Source organism: Peromyscus leucopus, chromosome 11 (genome assembly GCF_004664715.2).
Source record: "Peromyscus leucopus breed LL Stock chromosome 11, UCI_PerLeu_2.1, whole genome shotgun sequence".
NCBI lineage: Eukaryota > Metazoa > Chordata > Mammalia > Rodentia > Cricetidae > Peromyscus > Peromyscus leucopus.
This window is the reverse complement of record NC_051072.1, coordinates 14,010,253-14,036,542: the sequence shown is the minus strand read 5'-3', so window position 1 is coordinate 14,036,542 and position 26,290 is coordinate 14,010,253.

The following is a 26,290-nucleotide window of genomic DNA, read 5'->3' as shown; positions in this document are numbered from 1 at the left end:
TTTCATAATTAAAATAGTTTAATCAAATTCCTAAAGGTCAACAACTTTAAGAGGACCCTAAGAAAGAAAGACACAGGGATCACAGCAGAGAAATGGATGAGACCTACAAGAACAAACTGGGGGTTTGGGAGAAAAAGAGGGCAAGGTGGGGGGGGGAAGAGACCTTAGGGGAGCGGGAGGTCCCAGCTGGATCAGAAGCAGAGTGGGAGAATGGGGAGGGAGATACCATGATGAATGAAGACCCCAGGGGAACAGGAAGAAGCAGAGTGCTAGAGAGGCCCCAGAAATCCACAAAGATACCTCCACTGTAGACTACTGGCAAGGGTCGGGAGAGTGCCTGGGCTGACCTGCTCTGGTGAAGGGATGGCCAAACACCCTGGCTGTCATGATGGAACTCTCATCCAGTGTCTGATGAAGGTGGATGAAGAGATCCACGCCTGGGGTGGAGCTCTGGGAGTCTGGCCGGTGCATGAACTGTGAACCAATAGCCGAGGACCAGGACCCCCTGGAACTGGACCAGGCCCACTGGATAAGTGAGACAGTTGATTAGCTTGAACTGTTTGGGAGGCCCCCAGGCAGTGGACCTGGGACCTGTCCTTGGCATGGACTGGCTTTTTGGAGCCTGGGGTCTATGCTGGGACACTTTGCTCAGCCTTGGTGTAGGGAGGAGGAGACTGGATCTGCCTCTGCTGGGTCTGCCTGGCTGGACTGACTCCCCAGGGGAGACCTTGCCTTGGGGGAGGGTGGATTGGGGGGAAGGGCTGGGAAATGGGAGGAGCAAACTTTTCTATGAGTAAGCTTCATAAATAGAAGACTCTGGAAGAAAAAATGTAAAGCAATTCAGGCACGTCACAGCAAGTTGCTAAATGGAAAGACATTTCATACATCAAGTTCTTGTAATCACTGAAGTGAGTCAATTATTAAGGTTTTGAATGAAACAAGTTATTGTGCTTTTCATAAAAAAAGGAGGAGGGAGGACGGGAAATCCATGGCTGATGTGTGAAATTAAGTTAATTATAAAATAAAAATATTAAAAAAATAACTTTAATGTTGAAGACCCTATATTCTAATTTATTTGCAAAATATGTTTTAAATTTTCCATAAGTAATTTATTTTTTATGAATTTTCCTTGTAAAATTCACATGATAATTACAATAATTACATTTTCTAATATATTTATTACTGGTATAAGAAATTGATCAAAAAAAGGAAATATAAAAATATTCAAATTGATCATAAAACTAAAAATATGCCTTCAAAATATAAGTAATATGATAAAACTTGTTACATTAGGTAGTAATGTAAATACGAAATGTCCAAACTAGTCCATGCATAATTTTCTAAATGTATAAACTAACTAGATTTTATGTATCTATGCATATACATGCTCAGTACAATATTTTGAAATACAACCTCAAAAAACATGTAATTATTTAAAACTGATTTAAGAAGCAACAAATTCTAAATTGTTCAAAATGTCATTAGAGGAAATAAAATATTTTAGAGTATGTTAATTTTAAAAGTTAGTGCCTCCATTGGTAATCATAAATATGATAAATGATAGGATGGAAAAGACTTTTCAAATATTAATTTAGGGCTGGGTAGATGTTTCAGTTAATAAAATGCCCACAGTGCAAGCATCAGGATGTGAGTTCAGATCCTCAGGATTCACATAAAATCTAGAAGCAGTGATATGCATCTATAACTGTGTAGCTTAAAGAGAGAGATGGGTAGATCGCTGGAACTTATTGACCAGCCAGCTTAGCCTAATGGATGAGCTCCAGTTTCAATGTCTCAAAAAAAAAATCAACTTAGGAAAATCAACCTGTGACCTCTACATGAACAAGCATCATCAAATACATGCACAGGCACACACACACTAAGAAAAGGAACATGCTCCACATATACACTGGTGCACAAACACACACAGTGACCATTATGAGTAAAATCCAAGGGCACACTTGTCATCATTGACCACTCTTTATGCATATAAATGGAAAAGTCTATATAATCTGGCAGAAAATCATATCCGGCTCAGTTCTTAGTTTGTTATAACTATTCATTTTTCAGCTCTATGTATTATTCTCAATAGATGATAAAACCGTTGATTAAATTTCACAGTCTGTTCTTGAATAAAGACTTAGGAAGCTAAAAATAGAAGAAACACTTCATAGATTTGTATTCCCAGGAATAGAATAAATCCACAGAAGCATTATGGAGATAAAGTGTTCCATTACTGTCAAAAAGATGAACAAGTATGGTTCACTATGCCTGATACTTAACATTTTTCTATGAGTCTTAGACTATGCTGTAAGTGAAAAATAAATAAAAGGCTGAATTTAAAGGAGCAAATCATTCCATTCTTTCAAAAATATTGTTAACACTGCTTAAACATAGAAGAAAAAAGATTGCAAATTACTGCATGTAGCATCAGAGTTTAGTGTTTTGCATTAATAATTATTCAGTATTAGAGCAAACTTTTCTATGAAAAAGGTTCATAAATAGAATACTCTGGAAGAAAAAAATATAAAGCAATTCAGGCACATCACAGCAAGTTGCTAAATGGAAAGACATTTATTTCATACATCAAGTTCTTGTTATCACTGAAGTGAGTCAATTATTAAGGTTTTGAATAAAACAAGTTATTGTGCTTTTCATAAAAAAGGAAATAATTGAACATTTATTACATAGGTAAATAACGGATAGAATTAAATGCAATAGAAATGGAAATCAACATCTACCACTGTTCAATTTCTTCCTCCGTGTGACTGATTATTTCCCATTATCAGTAGACTACTAATAACTCTAAAAATATTATGTGAAACTCATTGGATAGTATATCACAGAGGAATTTTAGCTTTTAAGATGTTTACTTCTAAAAATTTTAAAATATCAGAGAATATACATTTGATGTGCAATCTACTATTCTCCAACCCTAGGCTAGTTCTGTCCCCCAGTTGGGTAGATGAACAGATATATGGACAGAGACATTTTCTTTCTTATTCTTTCACTTTTTGTTGTCCCCCAAAAGAAATATAGTGAGAAAATCCAGATTATAGGAGATACTCATTTCATATCCAGTTTACATGTACTTAATTAACTCTCTATAAGGAAATGATGTTCAAAGTCATGAGATTCCCATCAAAATTTTGTGGTTGCTGGGGATAGTATAAGTACAGTCAGTAGTACTGAGTTATAGGCATGATTGTGTAAGAATCTTTTGGTTTGTGGAAGCTAATATGAATATTATTTCATTATCCAAGATATCCATCCCCTGTGAAAATGTAATTACCATATACATACAGTTTATACTTTTAATGTTTCATATCTAAATACTTTATTTCTTAGATTTTCCATGACCCAGGAATGAAAGTAACTAAATATCCTTTCTGTCCTGTATGTGCTTTAATATTACTTTTTAAACATTCAAAGCTATTTACAACATCCAGGTAAGGTTTATGAAAAACATAGATGTTGTTCATCAATGCCAGATTTTTTTTAGTTTATCCAAACCCCCAGGAATTTATTGTATATTAAGCAAGCACAAGGCAATGGATTCACCTATGTCTGAGAACTCTTATACTTCCAATCAAATGCTTTAACTTTTTAGTTGAAAGGAACACTCGGGAAGGAAACAACATCTACCCACACTGAGGCTTAAAAGAGACAGATGTGCAGGCTAGAATCCAATGAGATGATTAGAAAGGTCATGTGTAAGAATTTGTGTATTTATTGGGACAGGTGGTACATCTGTAATCCCAGCAATCTGGATTGAGAGTTCAAGGCCATACTGGAGTACACTAGCCTGCCCTGGACTGTGCAGTGAGAACTCATTTCAAACAAACGGAAACACAAATAAAATCTTCAAAGAACTAAGATGAAGAAGGAACTTTGTCCAAGCAACTGGGGAATGTGATGAATAATTTGTTGAAATATTACTGTGCTGAATGCTTTAATTATTATTAGATAATGACAATGTCTGATTTTGTATATATTTGCCATCACTGGATTCTCAGTGTTTAACCCTCTAGTGTTTAGTACATGGTGATTTTTAAAATATTTTCATTTGGATATTGGAATTAGAGATTATTGATTCTGAAATGTCTTCTACTTAAGGAGATAAGACTTGCTTGTTTAGCTTTTATATGTGGAATACAATCTGTTTACTTTTATGTTTTATTATTATTATCTTTTTTTGTTTGTTATTTAAAATTAACTTCAGGGCCTCATACATTCTAGAAAAGTACCAAACCTTTTCCCTTTTGGTTGATTTACATATAAAATTTGCACGTATTTGTTGAGAGAGAGGAGCAATAATGCATGTGTACAGCCTTATCTGGCACCAGATATTCTGAAAATAGAATTTTCTTCAGAGCAATTTCTGTCTGAGATTAGTATTAGAGTTATTATGGCTATAAAAATGTTGTGTTAGCACTAAAATGTACATTTGCCTCTAGATTTTATCACTAAGTAGTAACCCATAGCCCATGTGATTTTGATCTGTATCTATCCTTTTGTGTTTTTTCAGGTGTATCAATATTTTCAATGACCCTTATTGTCTTTTTCTATGCTTTAGGTACGTTATGTGCTATGTTTCTCTGTCTCTGTCTCTCTTTCTCCCACCCTCCCTCCCTTTCTCCCTGCTTCCTTTCTTCACTGGGTTCCTCCCTCTCCCTCTCTCCTTAAATAACCCATGTCTCCCCCCCCCATTTTGATTGGTTTTAATTTAGCAAAATGATTGTCTTCTGGACTGGAGTGTGCTGTAGATGGTGCAATGCTTGCTTAGCAGGCTGGAACCCCTTGAACCAGATATGGTGATGGATGCCTGTCATCTCAGTGTGTGCTAGGAGGAAGCAAGGGCATCACATGTTCAAGTTTATTCTCAGCTACATGCTGAGTTTCATGATAGTTTTCAAAAGTGATTAGAAAAACAACAAATCTGAATGGAAAGACCTAATTAAAATCTCAAGAAATGCAGTTTGGATACAACAGCAGCTGATTCTTCTTAAAGAGTCACTCTCTCCATATTGGGAAACCTACTCCAAAGTATAATTTCCTTTTCGTTTTTGAAATATGCTTAGAAATCTTACCATGTTCTCTTCTCTGTAACATTACTCTCTTCTGAGAAAAGCTTTCAGCATAAATGTTCATGCACTTTACACTTTTTATTTTACTGTCAAAGACATAATGTGTGTGTGTGTGTGTGTGTGTGTGTGTACTGTGAGAATTTTGTGAAATGGGTTTTGTTCATATTCACCCTCTCTGAATTCTTCCCAGATCCTCCAGATCCACTCCTTTTCTCTTTCCGCCCAATTCTGTGTCCTTTTTATAAAATAAGAAACAAAAATAAAAACAAAACAAAAAAACATCAAGACAAATGCTAACTCCTCAACCATTCTTGGAGGTGTGGCCCTCCACGGGACATTGGTCAGTTTACAAGGGGTAACACTGAGAAAAACTGACTTCACCATTTCCCAGGTGTCAGTTACTCTTCAGCTAAGGGTGGGTCTTGTGCCCAACTCTCTTCTCCATGCTAGGTTTCTGTCTAGCTTGGGCTTTCACAGACCTTGTGCAGGCTGTCACACCCACTGTGAGTTCATAGATGAGTTCATAGATGGAGAGTCCCTGCTGTGACCTTGGAGTTATCCACCATCAGTTTCCTTGCAGTTTTCCAAACCTCTATCTCTTACATTCTTTCTCCCTTTTCTTTTTCAATAATGTTTGACCCTTTGGAGGAGATGGTGAAGTATATGCATATTTTCTCTTTATGGCTAAACATTTTTTCCATTATTTAAAGCAAAAATTCTATTATTTTTGTAGCATCAATCAAAATTACAGCATATTTGGGATTTGTTTGACAAAATAATTTAATTAGTATTTAGAATGAATTATATATGTAAACAATAATAATTATAATAATAATGACAACTATGACTTTTTCAGGAAAATATTCATATAATGTAATTCAGTCATTTATTCATCAAAACTGACATTAAGTATTTCAATCAAAAGTTGAAAATGCTATTAGGTAGTTGGTAAAATTGGTAGGTGGTGAAACTAGAAAACAAACCTGGTTTATGTGTTTGGTCAGTGTTTTACTGTTTTTTTAATATCTAGAGCTGAATGCTCTGCAAATCTCTTAATTTCTGAACCAGGGACAGTTATGGGTCAGTGTGCTAATCATCATCTTTTTCAAATAGATGTCTCTGGTGAGGATTAAGAGATGTATTGCTTTATGAGTGTAATAATAAGTCAGCAGGCGTTGGTTTGCTACAATGCCCATTTACCAAAATACTAAGGACTTGTTCTCTTCTATGTCTAGTGACTATAATCTGTTAAGACATAGGATGCTGACCTCATAATGGTGCCAGTTATAGGTTTGATCTTAAAAGGCAGGTATTCATTGTAATCAGAAAATGACTAGTTGCACCCATGAAATAGCAGGAGGAAATTGAATTTTGTTTGTGTCAGATTCAGGTAGATTACTAGGAATAATAACAAAAATATTTAGAAAACATCATACAGAAACCTACTACTGCAGACGCTTGTTTATATATATTATGATGGTGTTATTCTATAAAAGCAAAATGTCCCCTATTCGATAGCATACAATAACAAATAAGTTCAATACCAGAAATTGTTTACTACTTTCAGAGTTCTTTTTTTTTTTTTTTTGTCAGTGGGATGCAAATGACCCCCAAACATTACAATCTGTTCCTGATGCTCTTGGTTACACTGCATAACTTAAAGGTAAGATGCTCAAATGGAAGATAGTTTATACTTAAGTTATAGAGCATGGAGAACTCAAGCTGTTAGTGATCTGGAAACTGCATTCCTACTGGCTAGCTTGCTCAGTGCCTGGTGGTTCTAGACATAGTAGTTGAGGAGAAAAGTAATTATCAATCTTACCCAGCTGTGAAACCAGTAAGCTACAATATTGACTGGCCTGGCAAGACATGCCCATTGATGTAATAGTGGCATGAACATCAGAGGAGCAGGACTTTTCATTTAAAGGTTTATGCAAGAATCAGTAAATGAAGCCTTTCTACTAATAAAATAATCACCAAAGTATAAGTCAACACAAATGTGTAAATGTAACAATGATTTCACAGTGTACAATTAAAAGAGTAGTTACAGGGATGCATGTCCAGTTACCATTGGGGAAACCATAGATATGATGTTATATTAGAAAAAAAATGAAGCAAATAATTCTTTAAAAGTGAGAGAAGAATGTGCTAAACATGAAGGTTGGCAAATTCAGCAGAAAACCAGAAATTATAAAGAACAAAAAATAGACAGAAAATTATGTACCTTAAAAATACAATTTATAACAATTCATTAACTGACTGAACAGAAAAATTGCAAATTTAAGAAAAAGGATCTAAATAACATTACTAAAAATTTCCAAGGTGAAATAGAAAATATTGAAGCAAAAACTTAGACTGTAAATATAAGCAGGATTCAGAATATCTGTATTGCAAAGTGGTTAAAAGTGACATGTATATGTTTACAAATATTGAAAAGAAAATAAATGAAATTGGATTATGAAACTGTTGTGTAGCAGTTTCATACAAGATTGAAACATTCCATATTACAGAGAAACTCTCTAAGCAGAGAGGTAAACAACTCAAGGTAGCTTCAGGAAGTCCCTGAAACTAATCAGATTCACTAGGATTCTCCCTGTCAGAGTAAGCCATACAGTGGGAAAGAATACTCACAAGGCAGACTGTAAAGAAGACTCTAAGGCCAGAACAGTTACCTATAAAAAACAGAGACCAGCTGAACTGCCTGGAAGAGCTTTAAGACCAAAATCATTAAAATATACTCTCTAGCCTGTTGAGTTGCTGCAGTCTATGCAGTATTTCCCAGGTTCCCAGCTTTTGTGGGTTGTCCCTCATGCTGTGTGGGCTTTGGTGATGCAGCTGTGTAGCTAGGGTTTTCCTGTGTCCTACCTGGACCGTGGTCAGGACAAATCTCTCTCACCTGCCCTTCAGCCACTTGGAGCCAAGTAAACACATAGAGGCTTATATTAATTAAAACTGTATGGCCTAATGGCTCAGGCTTCTTGCTAGCTAGATCTTATATCTTAAATTAACCCATTTATATAAATCTATACCTTCGCACATGGCTCGTATCTTACCCGTATCTTTACATCTTACTTTTCGTGGCGTCGGCAGCTGGCAGCATCTCCTGACTCGGCCTTCCACTTCCCAGAATTTTCCTGTTTCTCTTTCCTATACTATACTTCCTGCCTGGCTACTAGCCAATTAGCATTTTATTTATCAATCAATCAGAACAACACATTCACAGCATACAGAAAGACATTCCCAGAACAGCTGTCTTTGATTCATTTCTGCTCTTGTAAGTAACCCCTGACCTGACCCATACTTCTAAGTAATCCCAATAAAACTCATCGTTTCAACAAGTGGTATCTGTTCTTTGGTCTGTTGTGGAGTTCTTATCTGGAAGGAGTAGACATGTGTTATGTCTCCTCCAAACAAGTTTTGTCATACAGCAATAACAAACACACTTATTTAATTTGGTAAACAGAATTGACTAAAAATCAAATAAATTAGTAATAATTACAATTGATACAAATTAGCCACATAGTGTTATGTCAGTGCCACCATATTAAAAAGTGAAATAATATTGAAAAAGTGTCCACGGGATTGGGATTGGGGAAGAACTAAAATTCAGACACAGAAAGAGGTTGGTATGATGAACTGCTGATTTTTTTCTTTAAAATAATATACTATGAATACTTTGTTACACTTCTGTACCTTTAATTTCATTAGTACTATCTTTTCACTATAATCTAGCAAATAGTTTATTAAGATTATCTGTCTATAGGCTCCTGGGTGGTAATGGGGAAAATTAAAACATACAGAATATCAAAACATTATCTAGGTCTTCTCATGTTTATAAGATTACCACAAAATGCCAAAAACTACCATAAAGTAATGTCTGCTTTTGCAAAAAAAAAAAAATCATACAAAACCTTTCCTTTGGAGGAGTGTAATATATAAAGCCAGTATAACCAATAGAATGAGTTCTTTATTGTATTACTTCCAGTATCTTACCTTAACAAAATAAGTAGAATAATGTATATTTCTTAAGAACTAAAATGAAAAAAAATCTGTCAGAAGAACTCAATAAAACTTTGAATTGGCAGAAGAAATGATAACAAAAATAAATTTATTTACAAGGAATAAAAATAGAAAAGAGATAAAAATAATTGAATAGAGCTTTAAAAGTTGAAGACCCTACAAAATCACTAGCATATGAATAATGGTGGTTAAGCTCAAGAAAAAAGAAACATGAAACACTATACAAAGAAATAAAGACTAAAATGTCTATACTTTGTTACAAAACATCATACATTCAAAAATTCAACAAGCTCCAATTATTTTAAATTAAAATATTTCTACAAATGGGCATGATACAAAAACACTTAAATACTTGGGTAAAATTTAAACAAATAAAAAACATCATCATTTGCAAGTGAGCAATGTGTGCAGATTTTGAGATACATTGATTATATGAGGAAAGTTCACAATAACAAGGGGTAGGCAGAAACATTCTAGAAGACTAAGAAGCTTTCAGATTTCTTTATTTTCAAGTTCCCTGGAGTGACCAGGAGTCTGTTGACGATGACCCTTAAGGTGATTGTGTGATTGTGAAGTAATCCTGAGGGAAAGTCATTTGAGGTCCAATACCCATTTGAGAACTGTTTCTAAATCTGAAATGGCCTCATCCAAGTAAGCTGGGCTCGGTCAGAAGAAAGCAGCGAGGGTATTCTCCAAATCTCTAGGCCTTCGAGAAAGTTCTGGGATGCAGACTGAAAAGTCAACTTTCAAATGAAAAGTGACAAGTAACTTGAATCAGCGGGGATGACTCCCCAAGTCTTCGAGGTGGGCCACGGCTCAGGATATTTGTCCCAGCAAGTGTGTCAGTGAGTCTGCAGGTGCCAAGGCTGGAGGAGACTAGCTGTAACTTTCGGCCACCATGCACTTCAAGTTTCAAATGATATGTGGTTCCTGGATAAGAACCTAACGGAGAACTAAACTATACAACATAAAAACAGCAAGTTTGGGGGTAGAGAGATGGTTCGGCAGTTGGGAGCACTGACTGCTTTTCCAGAGGACACAGGTTCAATTTTCAGCACCCAGATGGCACCTCACAGCTGTCTGTAGCTCCAGTTCCAGGGGATCTGATACCTTTACACCAATGCACATGAAATAAATTTAAATAAATTATTAAAAATAAAAACAGGACGTTCTTTACTGTGTGTGACACAGGCATGCAAAACTAACATTGCTCTTTCAGAGTGGCAAAGTGAACAAGAAGTAGAGATACCAGGAAACACCACTTAAAAAGTCTGCTAACACCGAAGGTATAATGAATTGTGAGTGGACAGAAATAGTCATCTTCTCCTTTTCCCATCATTTAGGAAATTATGAAAATCTGGATGTTATCTTTACCTAATCTTAATAAAAACAAATGTATTTACAATCCCACTATTCATGTATATGCTGAAGGTAGTATAAGTTAAAAAAAAATGTAGAGATAAACAACACTTAAAAAGAAAATTCTACCTGTGACAATGGTCCTAAAGCTTTAGGTTAATCTGATTGTAAATTAGAGCCATAAAATTAGTTGGTCCAAGAGATTGCTGATTTATGTTTCTTGTCTGGTCTTAATTATTGATAACATAAATTTAGTATTAATATGTTCCAGACTACTGAATTTCTATGAATATATTGTCATAACAGAAATAAATAAGTCATAAAAACTACCAAGACTATTAATATAGAGTTGAAAGCTGTCTGGAAGAAATTCCTTGCATCAACAGTGAAAAAAAAAACTTGAGGACCCAATTGATTAAAATATTTTTAAATTGATTTGTTTGTTTTTTTGGTATTGTTTTTATGCATAAATTGATAAATTTAAATTTTCATGAGTTTTCAATACCTAAAAATGATAGGGCTGAGACTGATCATGAATGGATTCTATCATTACAACAAAAATCAATTGAATACTGTTGTCTTTTGATAAAATGAATAATTATAAATTACTCTTTCTAGAAGGGAGGGGTAAGAAGGGGAAACAAGAAACAGAGTGATTGATATCACCTAAGAGAGCACTGAGGTTTGCGTTTGTTCCCAGAGTTTACAATATGGAAACATAAGGCAACAATGTTATGAGACGAAATGTTTAAGGCCAAACCTGAGTGTTAAGGCCAAACCTTCTGGGGATTGAACAACCCTTTCATAGAGATCACTTAAGACCTTTGGAAAAGACGGATATTTACATTACAATTCATAACAGTAGCAAAATTACAGTTATGAAGTAGCAATGAAAATAATTATATGATTGGGGGTCACAACATTAAGAATTGTATTGAAGGGTCATAGTATTCAGAAAGTTGAGAAGCACTTGTTTAATGGATTAGGTCATAGGTACACAAGTGTGTCTTGTTCTTCTAGCTAATGTTACAAAGAAAGATTTTCCATAGGACACTGCTAGGTAGATCTTTGACTCATTGTCCTAACACTTGAGGAATTTATCAAGCTTTTTTTGTGATCTCAGCCAGTGTATGCCACATTAAATTTCACTGAATAAGTCTCAGTTTCTTAAGGCAGAGGGGAAGACTGAATTAGGAAAGTAGCATCTCTACTTTAAAATTTAATTTTTCTTGGTGATAAGTACATATGAAGATAAGCAATGATATAATTAGGCAAGATTTTCAGTAAAAATTTTCACCATAAATGTGTGTTTGAGTTATATGAAATAAAAAAATGAATTGAAGAATGTACCAGTAAGTAGATGATGAACAGAGGATTGTTAATTAGCCAAGAAGAAAGTGGTAACTCAATGAGATAGCATGTAGACAAGTATTAGACAATTTCCTGCATAAATTTGACCAAACTGTATTTTGAGTAAAGAATAATTTAAAATGACAAGATCACCATGTACTTAAATCATTTTCGACAATAACATAAAAATTTACATTTAAAGGGATTGGCTATATGCTTTCTTCTAGAAATTATATATTCTGTTTAATTAGGAACATGACTTAATTTTAAGTACATGGTCAGCAGAAATGTGATTGTGTTATGATTTCTTTTAAATTAGGTATTGTTTTAGTTAATGTTTTTTAATCACTGTGAGGAGACACCATGACCATTATAACTCCTACAAAGAAAACATTTAATGAGAGGACTGGCCTACAGTTTCAGAGGTTCAGTCTGTTATTATCATGGCGGGGAATAGAGCGGCATGTAGGCAGACGTGGTGCTGGAGCTGAGAGTGCTACATCTTGCAGGCAACAGGAAGTCAACTGACAGGCACACTGAGGGAAGCTTGAGCAAAAGAGACCTCAAAGCCCGCCCCTACAGTGACACACTTCCTCCAACAAGACCACACCTCCTAATAGTGCCTCTCCTTTTGGGGGCCATTTTCTTCCAAAACACCACACATATTATTATGCAGTATTCGGAAATAAGTTTCAAGCTTCAGCATAAAACATGTTAGCATAAATACTAAAAGACTGTATTCGTATGTTTCCACTGATTTACAGTGTAGTGTCTTTACATGAGAAAGTTTGTTAAAAGTCATCTCTTTCTTTTCTTAAATTCTTTAGTGAGACAAAAATTAAAATTACTCTGGTAATCATTTGTCAAAAGTTTGAGAAGTTGTTAAGTTCTATAAAATTATTTAGTATTCAAAACCCTAATTCTTTCTTTGATTAATTCAATTTACCTAAATAAAAAGAATTGTATTTTTCTTGTAATATTTCAGTTTTCTCTGTTTTACTTTAATTAAGAATTGATTTTTTTTCATACAATATATTCTGATTACAGTTTCCCCTCCCCCAACTCCAACCAGGTCCTCTTCCCCTGCGTTCCCCATCTAAATTCTCACCCCCCCTTTTTTTAAATCTCCCCTTAGAAATCAAACTGGCATCTAAATAATGAAACAAAACAAAAACAAACAATCCTGGAATAGAGCAAAACAAACAAATAGAAGAAAAAAACTCAAAGAAAAGGCACAAGAAACACACAGACACAGAGACACACACGTTTGCAAACACAGACATTGCGAGGAAAACACAAAACATGAAGAAATCGATACACAGAGGACAAATAATGAGAAAGAAAACAAACAACAAAACCTTTACAAAACATCCTGAGACAACCTCCAAAGATGCCCTTGAATTTGTTTTGGCCATTGTTTGTTTTTGTTTTTGATTTTTCAAGACAGGGTTTCTCTGTGTTGTTTTAGTGTCTGTCCTGGATCTCACTCTGTAGACCAGGTTGGCCTGGAACTCACTGAGATCGGCCTGGCTCTGCCTCCTGAGTGCTGGGATTGAAGGCTTGTGCCACAGCTGCCCAGCTTGTTTTGGCCATCTTCTGTTGAGCATGAGGTCTGCTCTTGATAGTGGTTTGTATACCCAGTGTTCTCTTGGAGAAAATTTATTTTTCATTCGTAAGCTATTATTAGTCACATAATCAATCGCAGACAACCTTTGGTCAGGGTAGGTTATGTGCTCATTACCTCTCTCAGCTCTGGGACTTCATATTGTGTAGAAAGGTGTAACTGCCATTCATGCTTCCATACTTACTGTGAGTTCATAAGTGCATTGGTCCTGCAATGTTTAGGTTTGTTTCCTGGTGTCCTTTATTCCCTCTGGCTCTAACAATCTATCAGCCTCCTCTTGCCCAGGGTTTTCTGAGCCCTGACTGGGAAGATTTGTTGGAGATATCTCATTACGACTGGGTATTCCAAGATCTCTGACTTTCTGCCCATTGTCTGGCTGTGGATCTTTATTTTTCTTCCCATATACTACAGGAGAAAGCTTCTTTGATGAGGGTTGAGCGAGACACTGATCTATAAGAATAGTAGAATGTCCTTGTCATTATATTGCCACATACCTTTATTAAAACAATAGTATTTTTTCCATAGGCCTCTAGCCTAACTAGTCTCCTGTTCTAGGCAACCCAAAACAGTGTCAGGCATGGGTTCTGTCTCATGTAGTGTGACTTAAATCTAATCAACCATTGATGGTTGCTCACAAAATAGTTGTGCCACTATTGCATTAGTGTACCTTTCAGGCAGGTTGTCATTACAGATCTAAGGGATTGTAGCTGGGTTGATTGACCATGGGGGAAAATATTTTTGATGTGTTCTTGGATTTTGGATTTATTCAGAATATTTGCATTTATGTTCATAAAGGAAATTGGTCTGTTTTTATATGTTATAGGTATTAGGGTAATGGTGACTTTGTAAAAAGAATTGTGCAACGTTCCTTGGGTCTTATTTTGAGGAAAAAAATTAGAGAGTGTTGGTGAAATCTGGTAGAATTAAAATTCTGTGGGAACACATCTGGCCCTAGGCTTTTCTCTTTGGGCTTCTTTTTTCTTTTTTTAAAAATCAAACTTGGCAGCAAATTTTTAATTCCTTAGTCAATTATGTGGCCCTCAATATTGTTTTAATATATTTCCTTGTGAATGAAAATACATATAATTTACAATTCATTTTTAATGCAACATCTGTACTTTAAGCATATTTTATGTTCATTTTTTATTCTTATCCCCAAAGTATCTTGTATGTGAAATGTTGGCAAATATCCTTAATAATATTACTTTACTTAAGAATGGTGATTTAAAAATAAATCATTTTCTCTCACCGAATTGTCTAATTCCTCTTTCTTCAAGTCCCAACATTCAATTTTTTTTTTTTTTTTTTTTTTTTTCGAGACAGGGTTTCTCTTGTGTAGCTTTGTGCCTTTCCTGGAACTCACTTGGTAGCCCAGGCTGGCCTCGAACTCACAGAGATCCACCTGCCTCTGCCTCCCGAGTGCTGGGATTAAAGGTGTGTGCCACCACCGCCCGGCACCATTCAATTTTTTACTTCATTTATTCTACTTTAAGTTTTTCTAAATGTGTTATTAAAATTCTCAATTACAAGTTTATCTCAGCATGAGTTTTCTTAAGTATTTCTTTTTACTGAATTCAGTCTTCAAGCCGAATTATTTTGATGATTTCATAGAGCCAAATGTTTATACCTATTTACTTTAAGCTAATTCAAGTGATTGCTTGTGTTGTCTTTAAACTACTTTCAATCTCTGATCATGCCTATAATCATTCTTTTAAATTCTATGTCCTGGTATTCACCTAGAAGATTCTCATTTGAAAACATTTTTTATAGGATGATACATAATTATTGAGTCTTGCCAGCCAGCTCCCAAATAATCACATAGAGTCTTATTATTAATCATAAGTGTTCAGCTGACAGCTTAGGCTTGTTACTAACTGGCTCTTACAACATACTTCCTACCTACATTCTAACTTTCTTTAGCATGGCACGTTCATCTTGCTTTTCCCCATGTCTCCCTGCAATTCACACACACACACACACACACACACACACACACACACACACACTAAATAAAAGTAAAAATCTGATAAAATATGTATCAGAATGTGCAATATGAAGAACAGACCTAAACTTAGCCATGAAATACCACACATATTTCAAATTATTTATGTAAAATATTTTACTCTACATGATAACTTGAAAATTAGCTTTAATAGATATAAAATTCTGGGGTTCATTTATAATTAAGTTTAAAAAATTCTTATGTAAATGTACAAATAATAAAATATCAATAAGATGGACACATTGGGTTAAACTAGCCTATTTTGTCCAAAGAAGGCAAAACTTAAAAGTGAAAACAAGTGCAGGTTTTCCTAGTGGCTCTTCCTGTTTGAAAATAGCACAACTTTTAATTTTTTTTAATTTTTGTTTTTTTTTTTTAAAGTTCAACACACATTTATTTACTTTTTACATAGTGTGAGACCAAAACGAGCCACCTTAGAAATAAGACCAAAATGCTTTCACCCTAAAACTAAGGTCTAAGATTTCTCCTTTTGGGGATAGGCCATTAATTACTGAAACCAGTCAGTCCAGATTCCAGAAACCAGGAAGTGTAAAAGTACAGAGTCACAAGGTAGTCAAGAGGTAATGACTGGGAGACTATGGAATGTTCTCTCCCTGGTTTCCAGGGTAACTGACCACAGAAATGCCCCCACCTGAGGGCAGCCAATGAGAAATGGTGGAGGGTAACCACTCCCTTAGAAGTAAGATTAAGCCATGATTTCTAGAAAGCCCCTAGAAGCGAGCTGATCAGAATTATACCCGTACTAGCACCCCTAAATGATGTAACCTTGTGGTTTTTGCCATTAAAAACTGAGCTTGCAAGAGGTGGGCACTTCCTCCAGCCTCCACTGTGTTGGATCTGTTGGACAAAGTCCCTGCCTAGGCTTGTATATCCTGAATTAAACCTTGCTTTTGCATTCTGGCACACTTGTTTTTGGTGGTCTCCCTAGGGGGGTCTCGATCTGGGCACAGCAATAGTTCCTTCCTTTTAAATGTTTCCTTACATTTTTGGGATTATAATCGAATTAAATTTTTGATTTCCATACAGTTCTCCTTGCTTTTTATCATATTCATGGTCATTTTTTCATAAATTGTGGTTGCATTTGTATATGATGTGTTTATACACATAGAGAGACACATAGACAGACAGGTAGACACACACACACACATACACACAAACATATTCCTATATCTACTAGTACAACTTGCTCAGGCTGTATAATGTTACCTGTATTTATGTTTTCATCTGGTATTGGATAACCAGTTGGTGTGTTCTTTCCTGGCGAACAACATTTCTCCATCTCTCAGCATTTCTTAGTTACTGGTAAAGCTTTGTGTAGGACTGGGGCCTCCTGGGCTTCCCCTTAGCCACATTGTCATGTATATTGTCCTTGTTCAGCTTTGTGTAGGCAGTCTTTTTGGTGAGACTTTAGGAGTGAAGCCTTTGACATTGCTAGGTGACTCAATGTCATAGCATAGTTGCTGTTTCTCTGCATCTTACAATATTTGTGCCTAACTTCTACAATGATCCCTGAGATTTATGTGAAGGAGTTGTACATGTGCCCATTGTGATTGATGTCTATCCTTTAGCAGGCTGAGGCAAGTTCAGACATCAACAGTTCTGCGACTCAGCACTCTTGCTCACCATAACCATTGCAGGATTATTGTCTCAAAGACAAATTTAATTCCAAACTTAGGCACATGGAGGGAACTTGTAATGAGATATATAACAGACATAATCCCTTAAGCTTTCCTTCTATGTTTTTTGGCACTTGAACTTTAATCTTTGTTTATTTTTCTTTCTTTCCTTTTTTCTTTTTCAAACAGGGTTTCACTGTGTAGCTCTGGCTGTCTTGGAACTCACTCTATAGACTGGGCTGGCCTCAAAACCATGGAGATCTGCCTGTTACTGCCTCCCAAGTGCCAGGTTTAAGGACATGGGCCACCACTGCCCAGTTATCCTTAATCTAATTATTGTTCACTTTTATGTGTCTACTTTTCTCTCTTCTTTTCTTTATTAATGAGGGGTGAAGGAACAACTTTATAGTTGAGAGTCTGGACTACATTTTTCCTTCTAGCAGCACAGGAAAATATCAAAATCCGACTCCCAAAGAGAGTATGCCTGACTGTACTTTAATGCTTATTGTATTACTGTTTCATCTATCTTGGATAAATTTTCTGCTTAAAAATAGAGACAGAAGTTCCATACAATGTTATTATTGGGGCTGAGAATACATATGTAAATGTTGAGAATCAGCCCTAAAAATAGACATTGATGTAATCTTCTGTAATGCTCAGTGAACATTGGGAGGACAAGATGGAAAGAATGTACTATCTGTAAGATAGGAAGCAGGTCTATGAAACATCACTTCCCAGCAATGTATAACCATTGCAATCATGAATGCATAGCAGCTGCGGAAGCATTCATTGGATTTGCAAAATAATGAGCCCATTGAGAGTCAGTCATGGATGGACTGGAGACTCCATTAAGCCCTACCCTTCACTGTTAAGCCATTTGCTGCTTGCCATTGTAGGGAAATCATTGAATTCAGTTCTGTATCCACAAATGATCCCAGCAGTCTGCAATGGATACATCCGATTGAATGGTTCCATGATGATCTTGGTTAAATGAAATGGTTCACAAAACAAAACAAAAATCATGACCTTGGGGGAGGAATTGATTGGGATGATAGGAGTGTGTTGATAGTGAAAGGAAGGAGATAAGAGAGGGTGTGAGGGAGATGGTAATCAAAATGGAGAGTATATGTATGTATGAAATTATCGAACATAAAATTAATTAAAAAAAGATTAGGATTGATCTGAGTAGATTCTTGCATGCATAAATTCATTGACTCATTTGTCACTTGATCTTTGCATTGGGAAAAAAAAACGCAAAAAAACAAAAACAATGCTTTTTAGCTGAAAGTGCTAATAAAGGCTTAACTTCCCTGTAGAAGTATCCATTTAGCACACACAAACTAGATGGAGATATGACCCCAGGAATTTATGCCACTTGTCTAATATAGAAAAACTACAGTTTAAAAGTTATACAAAGAATAGCTTTAAGAAGAATACAATATAAAATAGCTTTATAAAGAAATCAAGAGCACTTGCTATGTAAGCATGAAGGCCGAAGCTTGAAATCTCAACCCTCATTAAAAAAAAAAAAAGCCATGCATTTCTGTATGTGCCTATAATTTCAACATTGAGAAGCAGAAATGTCCAGATCCTCAGATACCATGACCAAATTGGAGTCCAGTTAAGTGAAAGACCCTGTCCCAAGTAAAAATGTATACAGCAATAGAGAAGGATGCTTTACTCTTTCCCTGGCCTCCATGTGTGTGCACATGGCCATCTCCTAAACCAACACACAATTGTGGGCCTGTACCACACACAATATATAAAGCTATTTATGTTTGGGCAGCTCAGTGATCGAGAGAGGATAGACTATCCACATTTAGCAGTATCTGGATGTCACCAGAAGCAAAAACAAGAGCTCAGTTATGTGTGCACACGTATGTTGTATGCCAAGGCAATATGAAAGCAGCCTGTAGGCATACCCAGATTCCAGGATGTTTGATTTTATGGAGATCTAGCACTTTACTATGAATATGACCTGAATTATGTGTGCTTGCCAGGAAAGAATATGATATCAAAAGACAGGAAGAATGAAGGACAGTATCCACATTATATATGTACATAGGTATCTCATGGTGAAAGATCAGTCAACCACTAATTACTAATTCTGCAAACAGTTTTGATAAGACAGCTAGATTTAAACCAAAGGACATGTTCATGTAATAATAGTTAGACAATATCTTTTTCAATAAGCTAATAGACCAATAAATTTCAAGATTATTTTTAAGAAACTTTATTCAGAATATAAGATTATACATGCATAGATACATAGTTAAAATTATGAATTGCTCTTTCTTTAGTTCAAATCTAATTGATTATATCTTCACAGTCAATAGTGCATTTGAAATTAAAGTATTAAAAATTAACTTTCCATAATTACTCCATTGCCATGAATTATTTAAGACTAATGTGTAATGATTCTGAAACTAATTTTTTATTTTTGTTCTTTGGTAACTTATTTAATCTCTTTAAATAGTCATAAAGTTCTACATAGGAAGTAATCATCATTGGAAAAAGGAATGGGCTGGGTCAATCAATGGAGAATTAATAAAGAAAGACCTCAGAATGGTGACATTACAGATGTGTGTAAGCACAAAGGTTAGCTGTTTTCTGCAATGATTTTTCATTTTGCTTTACACTTAACAATATTTAAATATAAACCATGGAAAAATAATTGGAATATTGACAGTTAATATGTTTTCAGCCCTTACTTGAAGAAAATATTGTGCTTTGTAGTATATAAAAGATACGTTTCCAATGAGATATTGCTCTTTTTGTTTCAAATAACAGTGTTCTGAAACTTCAGCCCAGAAGTCTGCCTTTCAGTAAACAGATTTCCCTCTAAATTATAGAGTGACAGCTACCACATGCAGCTAAGTGAGGGAAAATTGGAGTTCAGTAAGTAGCACTTGCTTCATTTTCTCTATGAAGAGCAAATCATGCTTGTGCATATTTTAGGTTTTAATACAGCAAATTTCCTACCTGTCTATTCCAGTGATTATAAGAGTCTCATGTTTAAGTGGGGAAAAAAATGCCTTTCTGGCAGATCTATAGTCTCTAATTCATTTTGTTGGTCATTTTCCCTTTTGCAAACACTGATGATGCTTTGATGAAAGTTTTTGGAAATTTAAAGCCAATAGCTAAATATTAACATTTCAACATGTATGTAATATGATAAAATTAAAATTTAATCATTATTAATGTTTAATAAAAATTAATGAAATACAATATTCATGAGCTATTTTTGAGAAGGAAATTATTTAATTAATCAAAACTTTTAAAACTATCATTTTAGAGCCGGGCGTTGGTGGCTCACGCCTTTAATCCCAGCACTCGGGAGGCAGAGCCAGGCGGATCTCTGTGAGTTCGAGGCCAGCCTGGGCTACCAAGTGAGCTCCAGGAAAGGCGCAAAGCTACACAGAGAAACCCTGTCTCGAAAAACCAAAAAAAAAAAAAACTATCATTTTAGGTAGAGAAAAAAAACTTTCAAGGAACAATTTTATTTGGTAATCATACTAAAATTATTTATATCCTTGTAATCCTTCATAAAAGCTATATTTCTCAAAATAGCATAGTATATACTGTAGCACATTGTAGAAAGTGTACCATTGTGGATACTTATCACTATAGATAATAGAATTTTATTAACATAATACAGGTAGTATTAAAAAGTCATTTTCAATTTTTAAGAGAAATGAAACTAGAAATGTGGCTTTTCTCTTTGAATGTTCTCATCTCAGTTTATCAGTTCATTGTGGTTAATAATGGGTCATAGAGAAATGAGCATCCTTCACTATACTTTGCTCAGTACTAACACAAATTGGCAATTAAACTGTCATTCATAACTTAATATGATAGGAAAAAAAACTATACATTGGTGCCTTAAATTCTATTTAAACAATGCATGTATCATCTATAAGGGGGGGAAAGGTGGAAACAACATTAAGTTTCTGAAAAATATTATTTTATTTATAAGTGTTTCACAGTTTGGGGTATATTAAATATTTCAGAGAAATAAGATGAGAAACTAAAGTCACAATAAGTGCTTCCTGACTTTACAGACACATGTCTGGTTAAATCAGCAAGCCTACATAGATCCTATCCAAGAATAGTCTATCTGTTTAGGCTTTCATTTCTGTGTGCACAGGATATGCACTTCCCTTGACTTGTTCAAACATTTCCAGCTGTGCTGTGTGAAATATAATTTATGTGCTTTGTGATTCCCACAGTGAGAGTCTAGACATCTTTTCCTGCTGTTCTGATTTTAAGTACTCTGTATTGGATGAAAAGCTATACTTACAAGGTGGTTAACTGAGACAATTGTCCAGATGTTAGGGTAAATATTGATGTCAGCCAAGACTGGTGGCAACCTTATCTCTGATTAAGATTGAGGAGGGAGTTTCTCAGTAGAATCCAATCTGTAAGGCTTTTTTTTGCTGACTACCTGACAGCATGAAGACTCTCAACTCTTTAACACACAAAGCATAAAGGATCTCTGGTTTCAATCTAGTTTGTAACCAAAACCAAGACCTGGAAACCAGGCTGTTGAGAATCCAGGAAAGAACCTCATTTCCCCAGAGAACATTTGCCCATTCTACTTCATCATTTGTATTTCTGATACACTCTGTCCAAACGCAGCTTTATTTCAAACGTTTACAATTTGAAGACATTGTTTTGTTTTCTGATTTTGTCCAGTGTTGCCCCAACAAGACAAAACACAAAGCAAAATGCCTTAGCTCTTCTTTGTCATTTTTCTATAAGTCACCATATTTGTCCCTGAAAAATGTGAATAAAACATGCCCCAAATTCTCAAAGTTCCAACTCAAGTAGAAAAAAGTGCTTCAAAGGGGCGTTTTGTATAATGATGAAAATAAACAAGAGCACCAAAACAACACTAATAATTTCATCACCTTAAACTTTACTATCTTGTGACATTCTCTCTGGATCAGAATCACTTTGGTTAATTTGGGGAAAGCCAAATTGTGTCCTTTTTTCCCCATGAAATTATGTTACTTTTCTTCTCCCAAATCAGCCCTCTTGATTAATAAATAAAATTACATTTCTTCCTTAAGAAAATCTTGTAGACTCATGACTTCATCATGGAGAACTGAGCCAGTACTCAACTAGAAGCTTCACCCTTACTGGCTGGCATTCACAGTGCTAGAAGGAGATAAACACACTACTGCATAAGAAACTTTGTCATTAAGCTCACCCAGCTATGAAACCTGTGAGCTATGAGATATGCCCATTGGAATAACAGTGGCACAAATATTACTGGTACAACCAGCCACCTTTTGATTGGGTTCAAGACCAACCCATGAGATGAAATTCATAAGTGATATTGTTAAGAAGGCCAGTAATGTGAGACTAATGAGATTAGATTGACTATGGGCCCAGAGGGGAAAACTGCTTCTATTATTACTATTATTCTGCTTAAAGAATGTGGAAATAAAATGCCTCATGATGACATATTGCTGTATCCATATATCGAGTACATTACTCATCCCTCAGAAGAGAAGCTTCTTCTTGAAGTTCATGATAATTAACACACAGATCAACATCTTGGAAACATGCAGAGTGTGAGAGACTTTGGAGTGCTTAGACCCTGAATGGAATATCTTTCTCATATCCTTTCCCCCACAGTTCAGGAACCAATTCAGAAGAAGGGGCAGGGAAAAATTTAAGAGCCAAAGGTGGTGGAATATTTTTAAATAAACAGAAATTTACAGAGACATATTCACACATGCTGATGCATGTGTTAACCCATAGAAACCGTCACAATATGCACATGACCTGTGCAAGTTCAAGTCACACAAAATTCCCAGCATGAAGAAAGGGACATGGGAACAATGTTTCATGTTTAACCAAGAAGCTGTTCACAAATGATAGATTCTGGGAAAGGAAAATCAATTTTTTCCAGTAGAATGTCACTGTGGATATCAACCACACTCCAGGTTAGGCGCCCCACTCAGGAGTGGTTGCCCAACACAAATGAGAACCCATGTATTTTGTGGCTTTTTACGTTCTAACTTGCTTTTATATTAAGATAGAAAAATATGAAATTTGGTATGTAAGGAGGGGGACTATCTGGAAGGACTTGGGGGAATAGGGAAGTTTATAATAAAAATATACTGTAAGAAATTCTCCAAGAATAAATTTAAAATAGATACACAAGGCGCTAGATTTTCTTGATTAAATAGGACAGATCTCTGAAGGTTTCCTTTTAGTGTAATTGACACAATATTCTGTTTCAAATTTAATGAAGATTCATAGATTAACATTGCATCTGATGGGTAATTTTTAATAGAAAATTGATATTCTGGGCATATGACAAGTTCTGTAAGTAGTCACATGGTAACAGGAAAACTCAGTTTCTATTCCCCTCAATACAGTATTCAATAGATTTACTTGGCTCTACCCATCTCTAACAATTTGGCCTTTGGAAATTCCAATAACAGTTGGATTCACTGAGTGATGGGAGAGCATCTAGTTTAATATAAATAAATGTTCAATAAATATTTTTTTCTCATTCAAAGATTATTTTCAGTTGGCTGTAATTATGAATAGAATATTGTAGGATATATTCAGGAGAATACTGAAATTGAATAGCTAAAACTGAATTCCAGTTTTCACAGTTTCTCAAAAAACTTTAGATGCATTCGCTGCTATTAGAAACTTTAGAAAATTTGAAAAAAATTAAATGGTATTGAAAATTTTAACTGTTATTTGCTGCAAAGAGAAGCTTATTTAAGGACTTCACTAGTAATTTTAGTTAGGTTTCTATCGATGTGATAAAGATAATGGTCAAAAGGAACTCGTGGAGGAGACATTATTTCCTGTTACACTTCCAGATAATAATCTGTCACTCAGGGGAATCAAAGCAGAAGCTGGAGGAAGGAAGATGGAGGTAGGTCCTGAAGTAGAAGCCAAGAAGGAGTGCTGCTAATTCACTAACTCCTCCTGGTCTGAATCACTCAGTTTGCTTTCTTATCTCTTCCAGGACCAGATGCCCAAGGGTGGCACCACTCACAATGAACATGGCCTTCCCATATCAGTCATTCAGCAAAGAAATACCTGTAGACACTCTGATCAAGGTGTTTTCTCAATGGAGGGTCCTACTCCTGGCAAACTCTAGTTTATTTCAATTGGACAAACAAACAATAAGATCAATACAAATCAGAACACTTCTATAGTACAAGCATAAACATTTATGAGGCAGCTTGACATTATGTCCACTTAGAAAAACAAAGTATTAGGTTCATTTCTCTGTTTTTGGCCTGCTCAGACACAGGCCTTCAAAGACTAGATCTACCATATGGTTCAAGAGCTCCCTTCTATATAGAAGGCCTCAGATCCCATCAGAAGTCAGTTGATTACTTCTATAAATATTATAACCCTATTGCATCAGTGAGCAGCATCTTTCAAATGACAAGTTAGAATTATAACAAGAATGGTCTAAAAGCAGGGAATGACTGTTGCTAACTTTTCTTCCCTAGCAATTTCTATCACTGTGATGATCTACCATATGGTTCAAGAGCTCCCTTCTATATAGAAGGCCTCAGATCCCATCAGAAGTCAGTTGATTACTTCTATAAATATTATAACCCTATTGCATCAGTGAGCAGCATCTTTCAAATGACAAGTTAGAATTATAACAAGAATGGTCTAAAAGCAGGGAATGACTGTTGCTAACTTTTCTTCCCTAGCAATTTCTATCACTGTGATGTCTAGACAGTAGAGCAGAAGCTTCAGGTTCAGTATCACCCACATTTGTATGTTGTAGCAGGAATCTTAGAAGGCCTTATTAATAAAAACAAACCTGGAGACAGGTGTTGGGGTGAATGCTGCAAGATCAGAGAAGCCAGAGCTTTCTTACCTCTTACCTTGCCAATTCCTCAGCTGATCCTGTTTCCTCAGACTGGAAGCCTCTGTGTCCTCATCCGAATGAAGCTCAGCTGAAATGTGCTGCTCAAAAGCTTAAAAGCTAAACCAGGCTAGTTCCTGGTTTTCACGCCTTATATACCTTTCTGCTTTCTGCCTTCACTTGCTGAGTTTAAAGGTTCACTTTCTGGGATGAAAGGCATGTGTCACCATGCCTGTCTTGTTTCTGATGTGGCCTTGAACTCACAGAGACCCAGATGGATTTCTACCTATGGAATGCTAGTATTAAAGGCGTGAGTGCCACCAATTTCTAGCCTCTGTATCTAGTGGCTGTTTTGTTCTCTGACCCCAGATAAGTTTATTAGGGTGCACAATATTTTGAGGAACACAATACCACCACAGTATGTATCCTGAAAACAAGATGTATAGTATCTTATCACATCTTATCATCTAGTTTTGGCCAGCAATAAAGAGCGATGTGCTTGCCAGTGTTGTTTTTGAAAGTCTCTGGGGCATTCCTGGCCAACAATTCCTACGGACATACTTGAAACCTGGCACTGTGATTTTCATTAAATAACCCATGGCTTCTGGAATCAGAATTATTCATGTGCAGTACCTCTGTTCAAAGTCTTACCTTTTAATTGTTAATTATGTTTTTTAAAGCTAACTTATAAAGTAGTAAGTGTCCATGCAAGTACTTCAAATATACTACTTCTGGTTAACCGTGCTTTTGAACTCCATATTTTCATTGAACCCATTGCCATTCCTATTTAAACTTTGCCATCCCCACTATTTCCTCCCTCTTTACAGAGCATTCATTCTTTCATTCTCTCTAGCATCCCCACGCCATTAAAGTCTCCTCTTTTGCCAGACCCCACCTTGACCATTTTCTTCCTTCCCTCCCTCCCTCCCCCCCTCTCTCTCACACACACACATACACACACACTCTCACATATACATATTGTCTCTCTTTTTCTCTTTCTGTCTCTCTCTCAGTGTTAGTTTGGCTCTTTCCACATTTAAGATTTTAAGTTTACATAGCTATGATTTTTACATACATACATACATTAAAAATTTAAAACCTTAAGCTGTGTTAAACGTTAAGCGAATGAGTGCAACACATTTACTATATATATATATATATATATATATATATATATATATTTCGTCTCTGTATATAATTCAGATCTTGTAGAATGCAAGTTTAAGTAAAAGTCCCATATGAACTTTTATTGTTTGTTCAAAGGAAAACAAGTAAGACTGATTTTTTAAAGTAATACCTTTTGAGTATTTATGCTATGCTTGCTTGCTTGTTTCTGTATGTAACATT